General features: G+C 41.9%; 1 protein-coding gene and 1 long non-coding RNA gene across 3 annotated transcripts in view; one reads left to right on the top strand and one right to left on the bottom strand.

Annotated features, from left to right (window-relative positions):
- Nucleotides 1-2300, top strand: part of LOC140355930 (uncharacterized) — a 47508-nt gene extending 45208 nt beyond the window's left edge. Inside the window, exons 3-4 of one of the 2 annotated variants that reach the window (XR_011926044.1) lie at nt 2078-2131; nt 2162-2300. This is a non-coding gene — a long non-coding RNA (uncharacterized lncRNA). The remainder of the gene's footprint in view (nt 1-2077; nt 2132-2161) is intronic. The other variant, XR_011926043.1, reaches the window with a different exon arrangement.
- LOC140355928 (NACHT, LRR and PYD domains-containing protein 3-like) overlaps nt 1-15806 on the bottom strand; it is a 143353-nt gene that overhangs the window by 59476 nt on the left and 68071 nt on the right.

Genomic DNA, 15806 nt, shown 5'->3' with positions numbered 1-15806 from the left:
TGAGCTCACCACCGGAGTCAGAGAGATCATCTTGCGGGCTGTGCAGCTCGGCCCTGAGGCCGGTCTCCAGCTCCTCCGGATCAAAAAGTGGATCCAATTAGTCAAGCTGATCCCCCCAAGAAGGGCCCGCGGGGATGGAGTGTCCCCGAGGATACTTCTCCGGCTGCTCCTGTGATGGGGGAGTGGTTGCCCCCAGCACCGGGTCCGCCTCAGTCAAGTTTGTTTGGCGAGCAAGTCTTCGACGGCGGGTTTTCAGGGAGAGGCGAGCACAGTGTTCGCACGACGCCGGGGATGCTAACACGTCCTGGGCATGTTGCGACCCAAGGCATGAAGCACAGACAGGGTGACTGTCTGCCCCGGAAATTTTATTGCCACACGTGCACGTTCTCGTCGGTACTTTCTTCTCCATAATGAGGAGAAGTCCGTACCGCGCTCTGGAATAAAGTAAGAGCGAGTGAGGAAATGGTAGTTGTTTGGGGACAAGCCTACCAAGAACTCACGACAGCGAAGCAGTAATATATATTAGCGTTCGGCGGCAGAGTGATTAGCTCTCCCTATGAACAGTTTAGCTGACATTAACCACTCACCGTCTGAGGGAAGGCTTCTCGGAGCGAGAAGAGTTGAAAGACTGATGTGGTGACGCCTCCTCACGCTATATAAGCAGGTGGAATAGGCTCCGCCTCCTCTGCGTCGCGTGCGTCGCGTCTCCTAGCCAGTCTGAGACTGGTGTAGTGTTATAAGGCTTCTGGGGACCAGCGTAGAGAGCTGTTCCCATTTCTGAGATACCGAAACGAATGTTGAAAGAGAACTCTGTGCGCATCATGGGTGAGAATTTAAAATGTTTGTTCTCATGATGCAAAACTATTGTAGGTTTGGAAAGTGTCAAATGTGTTTTTTCTTAAAAGTAAATTATATTAGTATAATATATATTACTCATCTTATCCATGAACAATGTTTATTTATGCCCATTATAGGTAATTCACTTATCAACGGGTCCACTAGTTTTTACTAAAATTATTCCTATTTAGTTTAGGTTTGTTTTAAAACATAATCTTAACTTTGTCTAAAGTGTTTCGTCTGCGCCTCCACCTGGACTGTAAGTGTGAGCAGTGAAGAGAGGGGGCGCTCTAAACCAAATAATGCTCAAAGGTTTTCGTGGATGTCACTTATTATTAATGGTAGAAGTCTGTCACAGCTATATTTAGGTATTTTAAAACAAACATGCAAATAAATTATAAAGTAGAATTAAACAATCTAAAATGACTTAATATCTAATATTACCTTAATATTGAATGAAAAGTGGTTATTTTCAGTCCATTGCATTCTGGTGTGTTTGTATAATTCAATCTCTTTTCTTTGTCGTTCTGTTTCGTATTCAAGAATCTGACAGTGTCTAGTAATGACAGTAGAGGGCAGCATTGCACCTCGTAGCGTACAGTCTGCTGGAAATAACTAGAAGAAGAAGAACTGAGCCGCTACAAGCCGCTCATTAGCATCTAGAATGTTCCATTTCTCTGTACTCGAGCTCCCGTTCTCCACAAGTCTGTATTTCTCATGTTCTCAACAAGAACGTACTTGATGAGGACACGAGTACGTTCTTGTGTTCTTGAGTATTGAGAAACGGCAATTATTTAATTTAATATTTTCTATCTTAACTTATTTATCTAAATTTCTTTGCTTCATAATTCCATACATCTGGCTTCATATATTTGATGTCTTCAGTTTATCTACAATGTCAATGTAGAAAGTAGTAAACATAAAGAATAAAAACATTGAATGAGAAGGCGTGTCCAGACTTTAGACTGGGAGTGTCTTTATGTCTAAGTCTGACCCTCTGGAGCACATGAACATGACAAAGCAGGAAAGAAGATCAACTTGAAGAACGTGTTTGATTGAGGAGGCAGTCGTACAGTAACAGCCCCACTCACTTTGTCTCTGTTTATCAGAGTGAAAAGAACTGTTCAGATGTCTCACCTCTGGTCTTCAGGACCAACTTCTTTAAAGTTTAGAGGAAAGTCTTTGGAGTGGTCACTTTTCAGGGACAGAGAGCTGGGAGCAGGTCCAGGTCCAGGTCCAGGTCTGGGTTTAGACCCGGGGCCAGGTCCAGGTCCAGGTCCAGGTCTGGGTCCAGGTCCAGATCCAGGTCCAGGTCCAGGTCCAGGTCCAGGTCTGGGTTTAGACCCGGGGCCAGGTCCAGGTGGGTCCATGTTGTAGGAGCTGGAATCAGAAGAAGAGTCCATTTGAACAGAACATACAGAGATGTCTCCTGTTTAGAAGCTCTGTTCTCCAGATGTGGAGTTACTGTGTCTCCCTCTGCTGGTCACATGACCACATTACACTCAACTGCCTGTCACTTTGTACGAATATTCTACCTCCTTAATAGTGTATTATAAATGATTAGACTGTGATCAAAGCGGGACTATATAAAGACCTTTAAAGTCTGTAAACAAACACATTCTAAATTCCTGAACGGAGCAAAAGTTTCAGTGGAACATAATGTGATTTCACTGGAGAAACTGGGATTAACCTCAGAATATCACAAAATATGACAAATCCAGGTGTTTGAGTCAAAGTGAAAGCCTCAGAGACGTGTGAGTGACATCAGAGCTGCTTTAAACACATTTAACACTGGATTTCACTGCATTTGTTTTTTAAGCTAAACTAGTTGTAATCACATACTTCAGCTCGTGTCCAATGTTTCAAAGAGTCTACACCAGGTCCCGAGGAAAAAGGATCAATCTTTGTTCCATTATTTAAGTGTTAATCATAAGAAATACTCACTGCGTCAGCGTCGTCTCTGAACAGCTTTACTTTCACTTTCAACAGTCACGTGACCTGCACCGCACCCGTCGCTGTGACAGGTGCAGTGGCGGTGAGCTCCAGCAGAGGGCGCCACACTCTCGAGACAGAAGAATGTGGTGAAACCAAAGATGTAAATATAATACATTATATCATATAAACAAATATATTTACGGTCTGTGACTTGCCTCCTTTAAATTTAAAGCCATTTCACGCTCTAATGAATAAATCTGTTGTAAATGAGTTCTATCTGACTCTTAACAAAACGTGCAAACTATAAAATGTTAAAGGATCGTTCCAGTGACTCAGCTCTGACTGAAGCGGCGCTCACATGTTCCTCATGTACAAACTTTACTTTGATGATTCTCGCGGTTAAAAACATAAATAAAGTCAGTGTTTGATCTATGAATTCATACGGATAATTGTATTTGTATTTTGTAAATGTTCAGCTGGAGTTTCATGATGATTTACGTCGTTACATGACACGACATTATTTACAACTGAAGCATTCATTTAATTATAACATCTAGAAATGATGAGGTGAATGAACAAAGTCATGAATGAGGTTTCCATCTTAAAGGCACGGTATGTCGCCTGCTGTGAGGTCACAACAAGTCAATCCATGAATCACAACTGAGCCAGTGTTGAAATAGTCATGAACTGATTGACTCATCCAATAATCGTTAACTGCTCCATAACGAGCCACGAGCTGAAAAAAGAGCTTTTATGGCTCGGTCTGAACAGTAATTACACCAAAATGATGAAAGAATGTGTCAATGTTGATGTTTTGGGTCAAAATGACGTCCTGGAGCTTCATTTCAGCTTCATTGGGTCAAATTTCGGGCCTTTCTCGACGTAAACAACGAATCGATGAATCAAAAAAGAACGTCTGGATGAAGTGATGAGCAAAATGATGATTTCTTGCAGCCCTACTGCACTCTTACTGTTGTAGAAAAGCTCCTCCAATCACAGCTGAACCTGTGCTGAAGCTGCTCTCTGATTGGACCATCGTCTCTTGTGAAGAAAACGTCCAATTCTAACATCAACTTGTCCTTTAGGTCATGTTTTTGTCCTGAAGAATAAATGACTCTTACAGTTGTTTCCAGTCAAGGCTTTATTTGATGTGAACATGCTTACCTCGTATCTGGGCACAAAGATAGATCATGTTTGTGCACATTCATCATCTTACTCTTCCTTTTCCCGTCTGTCACATGGTTATAATCTATGAGTCCCGTAAATCCTTCACCTTCTATTTTGCACCTTGGAAATGACAATATTGAGCTGAAACGAGGCGATGAAAGAAACTAATGCTCTGACTTCCAGTTGAGAGAGAGCAGCGGATTTCTTGACATTTGTGCCAAACCTTTTACAGGACGCTGCCAAATCCTGCCAGTGTCACAGAGGAAAAACCAAAGTGGAGAACAAAGTCAACTGAGCAGCTTCAATCAAAGTCTGAACTGGACCTGGTCGCTGTGTTTTTCATCAGGTCCAAGATGGAGCTGGAACCAGAATGAATAAGGAGACAATAGCTCCAGGTTTGAGCAGAACGAAGCTGAGATGAAAGCAAAGCAAAAGCAGCTCTAATCTCTGTCCTGGACTGAGCCAGAACTAAACCAGGTCCAAAGAAGCTCCAGGTTCATCTCAAGCCTTTCTTAGTGTTTTGTCCAAAGAACCAATCAAATGTGTCGAATGGACTTGGGCTTCAAAACAGACTTAAATGTGACTTATACCAGCTCAGACAGGGATTTATATTTGTGTTTGATTCATCAACATTTGATTTGTCATGACAACAACAACATGACAACAACATGACAACAACATGACAACAACAGAAGAGGGAAGACAACAGGAAACAAACAAACAAACAAACAAACAAACATACACAAACACACACAAACCCCCACACACAAACAGACAAACAAACAAACAAACAAACAAACAAACAAACAAACACACAAACCCACACACAAACACACACACACACACACACACACAAACACATACAATCACACAATCACACACAGACACACACACATAAACAAAAACATACACACACACAAAAAAAAAGAGACACACACAAACACACAAACAAACACACACAGAATCAGACAAACACACAAACCAACAAACAAACACACAAAGACACACACACAGACACACAAACACACTCAAACACACACACACAAACACACAAGTACAGAATCCCCCACACACACAAACAAACTAACTGACACAAACACACACACACACACACACAAACAGACACACACACACACACATATAAAAATAGACACACACACTCACACACAGACGCACACACATAAACATACACACACACACACACACACACACAGACGCACACACATAAACATACACACAGACACACACACACTCACACAAACACACATGAACAAACACACGAACACAAACAAAACACTTTAGACTTAACAAATGGGATGATTATAAGTTTATTGCTTATAACGCCGCTGGCTTTGATAACTATTTGCTGATGGAATATCTTGCCACACACGGTTTAAAGGTTCCATAACATGCGTTTTTCACGTTTCGTAGTCTCTCCTAAGTGTATAATTGATAATAATAAGGGTTGTGCAACACCCTTAACATAATAGTTTATAAATATCACCCAGACCTTGGACCCCCTCACCAACCCGGAAATGCAAACGGCTTGGTTTGATATTCGCCCCCACCCTTGTGAAGAGTGATCTGGCTCCCCCGCCCAACCCGTGACGTAGTCTCAGCGAGAGCGTGTGTGCCCCGCCCACCCGTGACGTAGTGTGTCCCCCACAGCTGTCAGCTCCGCGATGCGCAGCTCCGCGCCAGTGAGTGAGAAACAAAAGAACAACAGATCAACACTACTTTGAGACTAAATAAATCTGGTGTTTATTCTACAGCGTGCGCTGAACAGATATATCTATATATATATATACATATATATATCTAAATATCTATATACATATATATATCTATATATCTATATATCTATATATATATATATATATCTTTAAGTCTTATGTCCATTGCGCTCTTATTTTCTGTTTTTTTGGTATCGGATAGAACTTCTCTCCGTTTATTGTCCCGGTTGCTGCATCAACTGCCTCATAAACCTTCACCATTGTGATAATAGTAAAGAGTGCGATATCATTAATGAAGTTTTGGGCCTCTTTGAACCGTGTTTCGTCGTAAATCGAAGCAGAAAAACTCCGGGCTTGTAGGGAGACACGAGCAGCGTGGAGCCGGGGGGAAGGGGGCGGGAGGCGGCAGGCGGGAGGGGGAGGCGGGTGGAGAGGGGGGAGGGGGAGGTTGAGGGGGGATGATGACGCGTGCCTGTGGTTATGACGCGGTCTTGTAGACACCCCCCGTCAATTTGGAGATTCGAGGAAAGGAGATATTCTGTAATATAGCTAAAAACTGCGGGAATCAATCAAAAAAACACTCTGGCTACATATATGAAGCACAAATAGCAATGTAAGAAGGTTAAAAGCTCTGAAAAGTCGATTTTGCATGTTATGGGACCTTTAACCTCCTGTTTACAGTTAAAGGTATTACAGTTGTTCACATGTATGAACAAAAAGTCAGACAAAGCTGGTCTGATTCCTTCAGCTTTCTACACATGGACCGACCTCCTGCTGGTGCCAGAGTCAGGACGAAACATGGACCGGCGTCCTACTTGTGCCAAAGTCACACGCACACACACACTCACAAACTGACACAATACACAAGCACACAAACAAACACACACAGACACAAACACACACACACACAGACACACAAACAAACAAGGCCGTGGCTGGAGAGCCACAGCGCGGTTGAATAGCTGCGCAGTTTCAGGGACCGCAGCATTTCCCTTATAGCCTCATATGGCTAACCTTAACCCTAACCCTAGCCCTAACCCTGACCCTAACCCTAACCTTAACCCTAACCCTAACCCTAACCCTAACCCTAACCCTAACCCTAACCCTAACCCTAACCTTAACCCGGCGTGGTCGAAAATGGCGCTAAGACGCGGTCAAAAAGCGGCGCAGTTTCAGGAGCCGCGGCGCGTGGCCGGCACTGTAGACATTCCCAACAAACAAACAAACAAACAAACAAACAAACACACAGAATCACACAAACAGACAAAAAAACATGCACACACACACACACACACACAAAAAGACAAACACACATAAACAGACACAAACACCCAGAGAGACACACACACAGACAGACACACACACACATACATACAAACAAACAGACACACACACACACACACACACACACATACAGATACACACTCACAAACACAAAAGACACACGTCAACACAAACACATACACACTTACAAACACAAAAACACACACACACACACAAACACACACAAACAGACATCTAAACAAAAACACACGCTCACAACCAGACATACACACATAAACAAACACACACGGACAAACACACACACATACACACACACACACACACAAACACATAAACACTTTAGACTTAATAAATGGGATGATTATAAGTGTATTGCTCATAACGCGTGTGGCTTTGATAACTATTTGCTGAAGGAAAATCTTGCCTTGCAGTGTTTAACCTCCTGTTTACAGTTAAAGGTAGTACAGTTGTTCACATATATGACCAACAATTCAAACAAAGCTGGTCTGATTCCTTCAGCATTCTACCCATGGACCGGCCTCCTGCTGGTGCCAGCGTCAAACGCACACAAAATCATACACAAAAACACACACGCACGCACATACACACACACACACGCGTAAATAAACAAACAAACAAACACACACAAACACAAAGGCACGCACACACACACACACACCCAACCACACACACACACACACTCAAACAGACACACACAAACAGATACACACGAAAACACACACACTAACAGATACACAAACACACAAACACACACATACAAAAATACACACACACACAAACAAACACTTTAGACTTAACAAATTGGATGATTATAAGTATATTGCTCATAACGCTGGTGGCTTTGATAACTATTTGCTGAAGGAATATCTTGCCTTGCAGTGTTTAACCTCCTGTTTACAGTTAAAGGTAGTACAGTTGTTCACATGTATGACCAACAATTCAAACAAAGCTGGTCTGATTCCTTCAGCATTCTACCCATGGACCGGCCTCCTGCTGGTGCCAGAGTCAGGACTAAACATGGAGCGGCCTCCTGCTGGTGCCAGAGTCAGGACTAAACATGGACCGGCCTCCTACTGGTGCCAGAGTCAGGACTAAACACGGACCAGCCTCCTACTGGTGCCAGAGTCAGGACTAAACACGGACCAGCCTCCTGCTGGTGCCAGAGTCAGGACTAAACATGGACCGGCCTCCTGCTGGTGCCAGAGTCAGGACTAAACATGGACCAGCCTCCTACTGGTGCCAGAGTCAGGACTAAACATGGACCAGCCTCCTGCTGGTGCCAGAGTCAGGACTAAACATGGACCAGCCTCCTACTGGTGCCAGAGTCAGGACTAAACATGGACCGGCCTCCTGCTGGTGCCAGAGTCAGGACTAAACATGGAGCGGCCTCCTACTGGTGCCAGAGACAGGACTAAACATGGACCGGCCTCCTGCTGGTGCCAGAGACAGGACTAAACATGGACCGGCCTCCTGCTGGTGCCAGATGTTGTTTTATCTTATTTGTGATTATTTTCTACAGTTCTGAAGCTGCTTAGATTGTTCATTCAAAATAAACTTTTATCGTCACTAATGATGTGTCTGTAGCCCAGCTCTAGTAGTGTCTTGTATCAGCTCCGCACGGCTCGTCCCGGGGCAGGTTCAGCCGCCGAGGGCCGACTCTTCCTTCAAAGATTCTACATATAATAATTTTATTGTTTATTCATAAGATTAAAAAAAACATCATCAGTGCCAAAAAGATAAATATACAAACAAATGAATGAAAAGGAGCAGAGAGAAGAGTTATCTGGCCCTTTTTCATCATGAAATTGACCTTTAAATCAAACTTACTTTAATAACACACAGAAATACATTACAAACTTTAGACCACAATAACCTCATTTTATTTGTCAAACTCACTGATTCTGACAGCTTTTATGCGTTTCTTTAATGCCCTTTTTCTTTGTCAGCGCAGAGATGCTGGTCATTATTTCAAGAAATTGTTGGAATGACTTTCTGACACTTTTTCTTTCACTCCTTTTACTTGAGTCATATTTTTATTGAAGTAACAGACTCTCAATTGAGTAAGAGTGTCTCTTCTTCTTCAGATGTGATTTAGTTTTTTTCTCAGTCGTCCAATTACTTAAACTTCCAAATAAATCAGATGTTTTGTCCAGACAGTTTCTCTTACTTGAATTTCACCAAATCCTTTATTTTACTTGAGTCATTTCTTGGCCCATTACCTTGTACTTCTACTTGAGTCATATCTTTTTGAAGTAACTTTACTCTTACTGTAGTTACGGCTCCTCCGTCACCTCTGTTTACATATTACTTTGAGTTTAGGTCTGCAATAGCTTTCATTTTTAATACTTTAATGCGACAAATATTGTGTTTGATGGATCTATAACGACTGTTGACAATTCTCAAGGCCTTTTTTGTCAAATAAACCTCGGCTTTATTTATGTTTTACACGTTGACCCCCAAACGTCTCCACAGCAACTCAAATATGGGACAATTGTTGAATTTTATGACATTAATAATGCTAAAACTTGACTTTATTGAACGCCCGCAATGGCTTTCCAGCTCAGACCTTCATCGATTATGACTCCTAAACATTTTGGTTTCTTTTAACCTGTTACAATGAGGACTTTTTAGGCCCGAGCCCCAGCAGGGCGGAGGGCCTATTGCTCCCGCAACGCTGGCAAGTACAGTGAACTAGCCCATGCCGAAGGCATGGATCATGCATACTTACTCCTGCTATGACAGAAATAGTCAACAATTAGTGAATGGGCGTAGCCCATTCACTAATTGTTGACAACAATTAGTCCTGTACGCGAGAATCCATGCCGCAGGCATGGGCCATGCTTGTATCTGCTCAAATCAATGGAAGTCTATGGGGAGTGGGCGGGGCATCCCGACGGAATAGGGAGTGACGAGCGCGTAAGCGCTCGTAATGATTATTCCACCCCATGGCGGCATGGGGAAGGCTTAGAGCTTTCAAACGATGTATAATTTGTTGTTATAGAAAAAACGGCTATATTGTTTTTGCTAAAAATATTATTATTTTTTTTCTTGTTCTTCTTCAGCGCTTTGAGCTCTAATTTGCCCCCCTGAACATGCTCAAAAACTCACCAAACTTTGCCCAAAATTCAGAATCGGCGAAAAATTTTATTTTTTCTGGGCCATTTTTTTTTTCGTTAAAAAATGGCGCGACAGCGCCACCGACAAAAGTCAAAATACATTGCGCCTATGGGAGACGCCCCGAGGTCAACTTTGGCGTAAAGCTACGAAATTCGGGACACGCATTCCTCTCGTGAGGACAAACAAAAAAAATCATTGTGGCCACGCCCCCAGACTTACCCTATGGCCGCCATCTTCCTTTGAAAATGAAAACAAGCTGAGTTAGCCATTTTGTTTATGTCAAACTTTGACGAACTCCTCCTAGGGCGTTTTGCCCACCGACTTCAAAATCGGCGGACGTCCTCTGGACAAGTGGGGCATCTAAAGTTATCCAAATTTTTGAGATACCTTTTACGGTCTGTGTGCGGCGCAGCCGCAAAGTTGGACAACTTATTTTGGAATATTGCAGATCTAAAAATTGTTCCCATTTGATCAAAACCAGTCCGATCAGGACCAAATTTGAATCAGTTGTTAAACTTTTTAGTTTGGACCAGTTTAGGCTGACAAAATTGAAATGGGCGCGATAGCGCCCCCTACAGAGTGACCTTTAAATTAACATTGAAGGTCAAAAATTAGTTTTACCAAAATTGTCTAAACTTTACCCAAAATTCTATTTTGCCGTCCCGATCACAAAAGCTAATCACAAAAATGCCTACATTTTTACGGCGTAGTCGTAGCGATGACAGAAACCTCCCATGTTATCCCTATGGGAAAACCACAAAATCTCTCAAATTACCACATTTTTATGTTTTACACTTTAACGAACTCCTCCTAGTGCGTTTTGCCCACCAACCTCAAAATCGGTGTACGTCCTCTAGACAAGTGGTGCATCTAAAGTTATCCAAATTTTGATTTTAAGTGCTACGGTCTCTGTGCCGTGGAGCTGCAAATATACTGTCACAAATGGGAAAAACGCCAAATCCTTGAAATGTTCACATTTATGCTTCACACTTTAATGAACTCCTCTGTGGGCAATAGCTCGATCAAGCTCATATTTGGAAAAAATAATCTACACAAGCGGAGCATCAAAAGTTATCCATATTTTTATTCCAAGTGTCACGGTCTCTGTGCTGGAGCTGCACATTTGACCCACATTTGTGTTCATTTGCACTGGTTAAGCACAGCATTGTACATGTCCAATGTGTCGCTGTCTTAGTTCTTAGACAATTGCGTTAGCGCCAACTCTGTAAAATGCAGAGAGCAGAGTGGGAAGGCCGGCGGCCCGCGAGGGCCGTTGGATGCCGCTTGCGGCTTTAATTTCTTCTTCTTATTCCTTTTTGTCCACATGTGATAAAAAGAAAGTGCTGGACAAGTCAAAGAAAAGAAAGCCTCTTATTTCCAGTCGAATCAAACATTCTGGGATGAATCAGGCTCAGTTTGTTCTCTAAAAGGAAAAAGAGAAAAATGAACCTATTTGATTGACATTTATGAAGTGATTTAGTCGGACACAGTAAACACAGATAAAGACGCGCTGCATTCACGGAGCTCTGGAAGTGTAGGAGTTCTCAGCGACAGTCCACGAGTGCTTTTCATTCTTTTATCTTCTGATTACGGCCGGGCTGCTGACCTCACTTTCATCCAGATCCAGATCCAGTCACGTCTGCCACAAGTTCATCCGTTAATCGCAACTAATCCATGACAAAGCGATGGAATAATGGTGAACTGGTCAATACGCAGAGTCCAGAAACGTGCCACGAGCTGAGAGAAAAGCTTTCATGACTCAGACGGAGCAGGAATCACACAAAATGACACTGTTTTAGTCTGTAAATGTTCTCCACCTTCAGCAGGAGCTCCTCACGCGGACAAAGTTCGGCTTTATCTGCGTAAAACTGAGTCAAAATGTCATATTTACCGGCCTTTCCAGTTCTAAACAACAATGGAGTAAATAATGGTTCGTCGCAGGCCTGGTCTGATCGTGGGCTTTTTAATCCAGAGGTTCACAGTCAGTAAAAGCACAAGGGTTCAAAAATGAACTAAAAAAGGAACAAACTGGAACAGGTGCTTCCCCAATTATTATTCATTTAAAGAAACGTTGACAAAACCATATACATTGCAAACATGTGAGCTGTGTCGGGTCGTTTGGTTTAATGAAAAGGACTTTTAACTCTTTCTTATGTAACGAGCTGAAGTGAGACTTTCAGGTAGAAATGAACTGTTTGTCCTGCATTTGACCCGTCCTTCACTATCGCTGGGGTCAAGTGTGTCCGGAGCACAAACTGAGCACTTTCCAGTTACATTGGAGCAACTCTTTAATAAAACTGTACTTGTCCGACACCAGACTTTTCCTCTTAAATACATTTGACGTTGTAACTGCGGCTGCAACAAGTGAATCCATGAATCACAACTAAACCATTATTGAGCTCATTGTCCACTCATTTAGTCACTGAATAATGCTTATCTGGACCAGAAACGGACTCCAAAACGTGCCACGAGTGAGAGGAGACATTTAATGACTCGCACAAAGCAGGATTTACACCAAAATGACACAGGACACGTGGACTTTTAGCCTTTTTCATCCAAGAACTGTTTTATCTGTGACGCGCTCCATCAGGACGACCTCGAGCGGCGTCATCTTCACCTCATCTGGGTCAAATTTAGGAAAAGTCTGATATTTACAGGCGTTTCACGTTCTAAATTACTAATGGAAAGAATAATCAGCAGAATGATGGTTAGTGGCAGCTCTAATTGTGACTCTTACTTTGGGTTCCTCTTCCTGCTGTGAGTCAATCCAGTGATAAAAGCCTCGAGTCACAATATTAAATGATTTGAACGTTTGTTTCTTACTTTTTCCTCTTCCATGAGACTTTGAGCTAGATTTGATCAGGATTACGTGGCCTTCTGTGTTTGTTTCACAGTCTGACCACCAGAGGCACAGCAACAACATGCTAAATCTACCAAAGAGGACTTTTTTTTACTGTAAGATGAATATATTTACCACTTTGTCACATATTTAATCAAAACACACTGAGTCTTTCACAAAGAGCTGCTTTTACCACAGATCTGGAGAAAAAACATCAACTTCATGGACTGAAATTGGGAAAAGCTTCAGACGATATTGACAAAAATGATCATCTCAATATTTTTCTGGAGCGTCTCAGACGACGTCATGTCGATCCAACAGAAACGTGTTCATTAAAAACACGTCTTTAAACGTTTTAGTCGAGGTTTATTTATCAGATGAATGTGAAATGTGCAGAAAAATCACCTCATGACATGATCTGAACGTTTGCAACTGGAGGTGGACAATATATCGAGTTTTAGATTTTATCACTGTTGTTTTGAAAAGATGCAACGATTTTGAATGTCGAGTTTATTGTTTATGGGGTAAAAATGCTCTAAAAATTTAAACGGAAAAAGTGATGTTGTAAATATTCAAATAAAGTTATATTTCTGCCCTTTTATGATTCGTTTTATTGATATTTCACATCCGTCTGATAATTAAACATCCACTTAAACATTTGAAGACAAGTTTGAACATATTTCTGTTGGATTTACATAATTTTGTCTGAATATCGCAATCGAAAAGCAACAACAACAAAACATTAAAATGACAGTGAAAATGTGAAAATTGAGTGTATTTGATGAGAACCTCTTTAGTTCATAAACGTGCTGCAGCAGGATCCTCAAACGGCTTCACTTCAGCTTCATCCGGGTCAAACTTAGTCCAAATCTCTTTGTCACGTGACTTCTGCGTTCTAAACGACTAATCAATAAAAGAAAGACTAATGGATTATGAAAATGATGTCTCGCTGCAGCTCTGGTGACTCGCCTTCTCTCCCTGTTGCTGTGGTTTGTGCTTTGCCAGTCGCCTCTCCAGAGTCTTGAGTCAGTTCTCTTCCATCCTCCTGGAGGAGAACCTCCACTACAACAGTCCTCATTCTACAGACTGTGTCAATACATCTGTTCATGCTGAATCTGCTGTCACTGCTCCACCTGCTTGTTTTTGTGTGGAAATGTTGTTCTTTGAACACAGTGATGTTGATGCACGGTTCGTTTTGTGCACCAGTCAAATATACACCTATGTTTTGAATTTGAAAAAATCATATTTTATTTTTCCAATTAAGAAGGGTTCTGTGAATGCGCTTATGAAACTGGTGGGGTTCAGTACCTCCAAAAAGGTTAAGAACCACTGCTTTAGACTTTATTGTCCCAAACACAGAAGTCGTTTGACAAAAGCACAAACAGACTAAATGTCTTTAGTTTGACATGTTGAAGGTTCTAATGTGACTTCCTGGTTGGACAGATGTGACATACATTTATTTATCATTTATTTAAACAGAGGAAACTCAAAGAGAGAAACTCTTTTGGTGACGACCCGTCAAGTTAAATACAGACTAAATAAACACAGGATTTACAGATAAAATGACAATAAAACCTTCACTGAAACAATCAAAGACATTAAAGGAACACATAAAAACACAACTACACATACGATATGGGATAAAATCATGCAAAGCAAGAGCACTGGCATTGTGGGTAATCTTTTACCCGTTTGAATTAATTCAAAGGCAAACGATTATTTCATTTAAATAGTCCATTGTTCCATTATTTCATGTGTTAATCATAAGAAATACTCACTGCTTCAGCGTCGTCTCTGAACAGCTTTATTAAACTTTGACCTCAAAGAGTCACGTGACCTGAACCACACCCGTCTCTGTGACAGGTGCAGTGGCAGTGAGCTCCAGCAGAGGGCGCCACACTCTGGCTCAGGTAGAAATATCAGTGATGAAACAAACAGATAATGATTATTCTCCTTAAAACAAACTGTATAATCCCACATCCAGTTTAGAGTTCATTAAAGCCTGTTATCACGGCTTTGTCTGGAATGTTCCGCAGTGTAGTTTATCTCCATGGAGACAAGCCCTCTCTCTCTCTGCAGGTTAAAGGATGTGAAACTGTTCTAAAATAATACACACATGTCCTTGAGTGAAAGCACGTGGCACATGAGCTCCAGAGTGAGCTGTAATGTGGTGGTGGAGCAGCAGGGGGCGCTCCAGACTCTGAACTGCACTGATACAATGAGAAGGATTTAAAGGTGACGTATAAAGGAGATGTCATTGCTTCACCTTTCTTACAGTGAGCAGACTCGACTCTCCACAGATCTGACCTGTGACTTGGCCTGGTGGCGTCGTCTGCTCGTTTCCATGGAGACAGATCAGGCCCATGGTTGTCAGGGTCCTGGAGCAGAAATGAGCAGAAGAGAACATGTTTTTATTGTATTGTATTTCCACCTGTGGGTCGACTTATGTAGCGCAGCTGGAATCCACTCAGACACAAATGTGTTTCCACGCTCTTTGGACACTTTCAGGGAAACAGACTCATGAAACATTCTGCACAATTACTTTGAACGCATTGGCTCAAATCAATAGTCTTTAAATAATAAAGTTCTGTGTGTTCATTAAATGACAAGAAATCAATTTAGTCAAATCCAGCAATGAATCCTCCAAAACCGAAGCAGCACTTTGGCTAGCTGGCTAATCGGACACGCGCCGACAAGAGTGAAATATTTGAAATAATCGAGCGCCAAAACAAAATAAATGTAAAATAAAGACAAGATGTGGTTTAAAATGTGACTGAGACTGTAAATGCAAAGACTATCCACGGGAAATATGAATCGACCAATCGAAGTGAAGCAAGGGGGCGGGGCCAAAGACAACATGAAAAACGGACAAA

This window comes from Eucyclogobius newberryi, unplaced genomic scaffold, assembly GCF_026437365.1.
Source record: "Eucyclogobius newberryi isolate DKJ021-1_F unplaced genomic scaffold, fEucNew1.0.hap1 SCAF_12, whole genome shotgun sequence".
NCBI classification, from domain to species: domain Eukaryota; kingdom Metazoa; phylum Chordata; class Actinopteri; order Gobiiformes; family Gobiidae; genus Eucyclogobius; species Eucyclogobius newberryi.
This window is presented reverse-complemented; position numbering and strand designations above follow the sequence as displayed.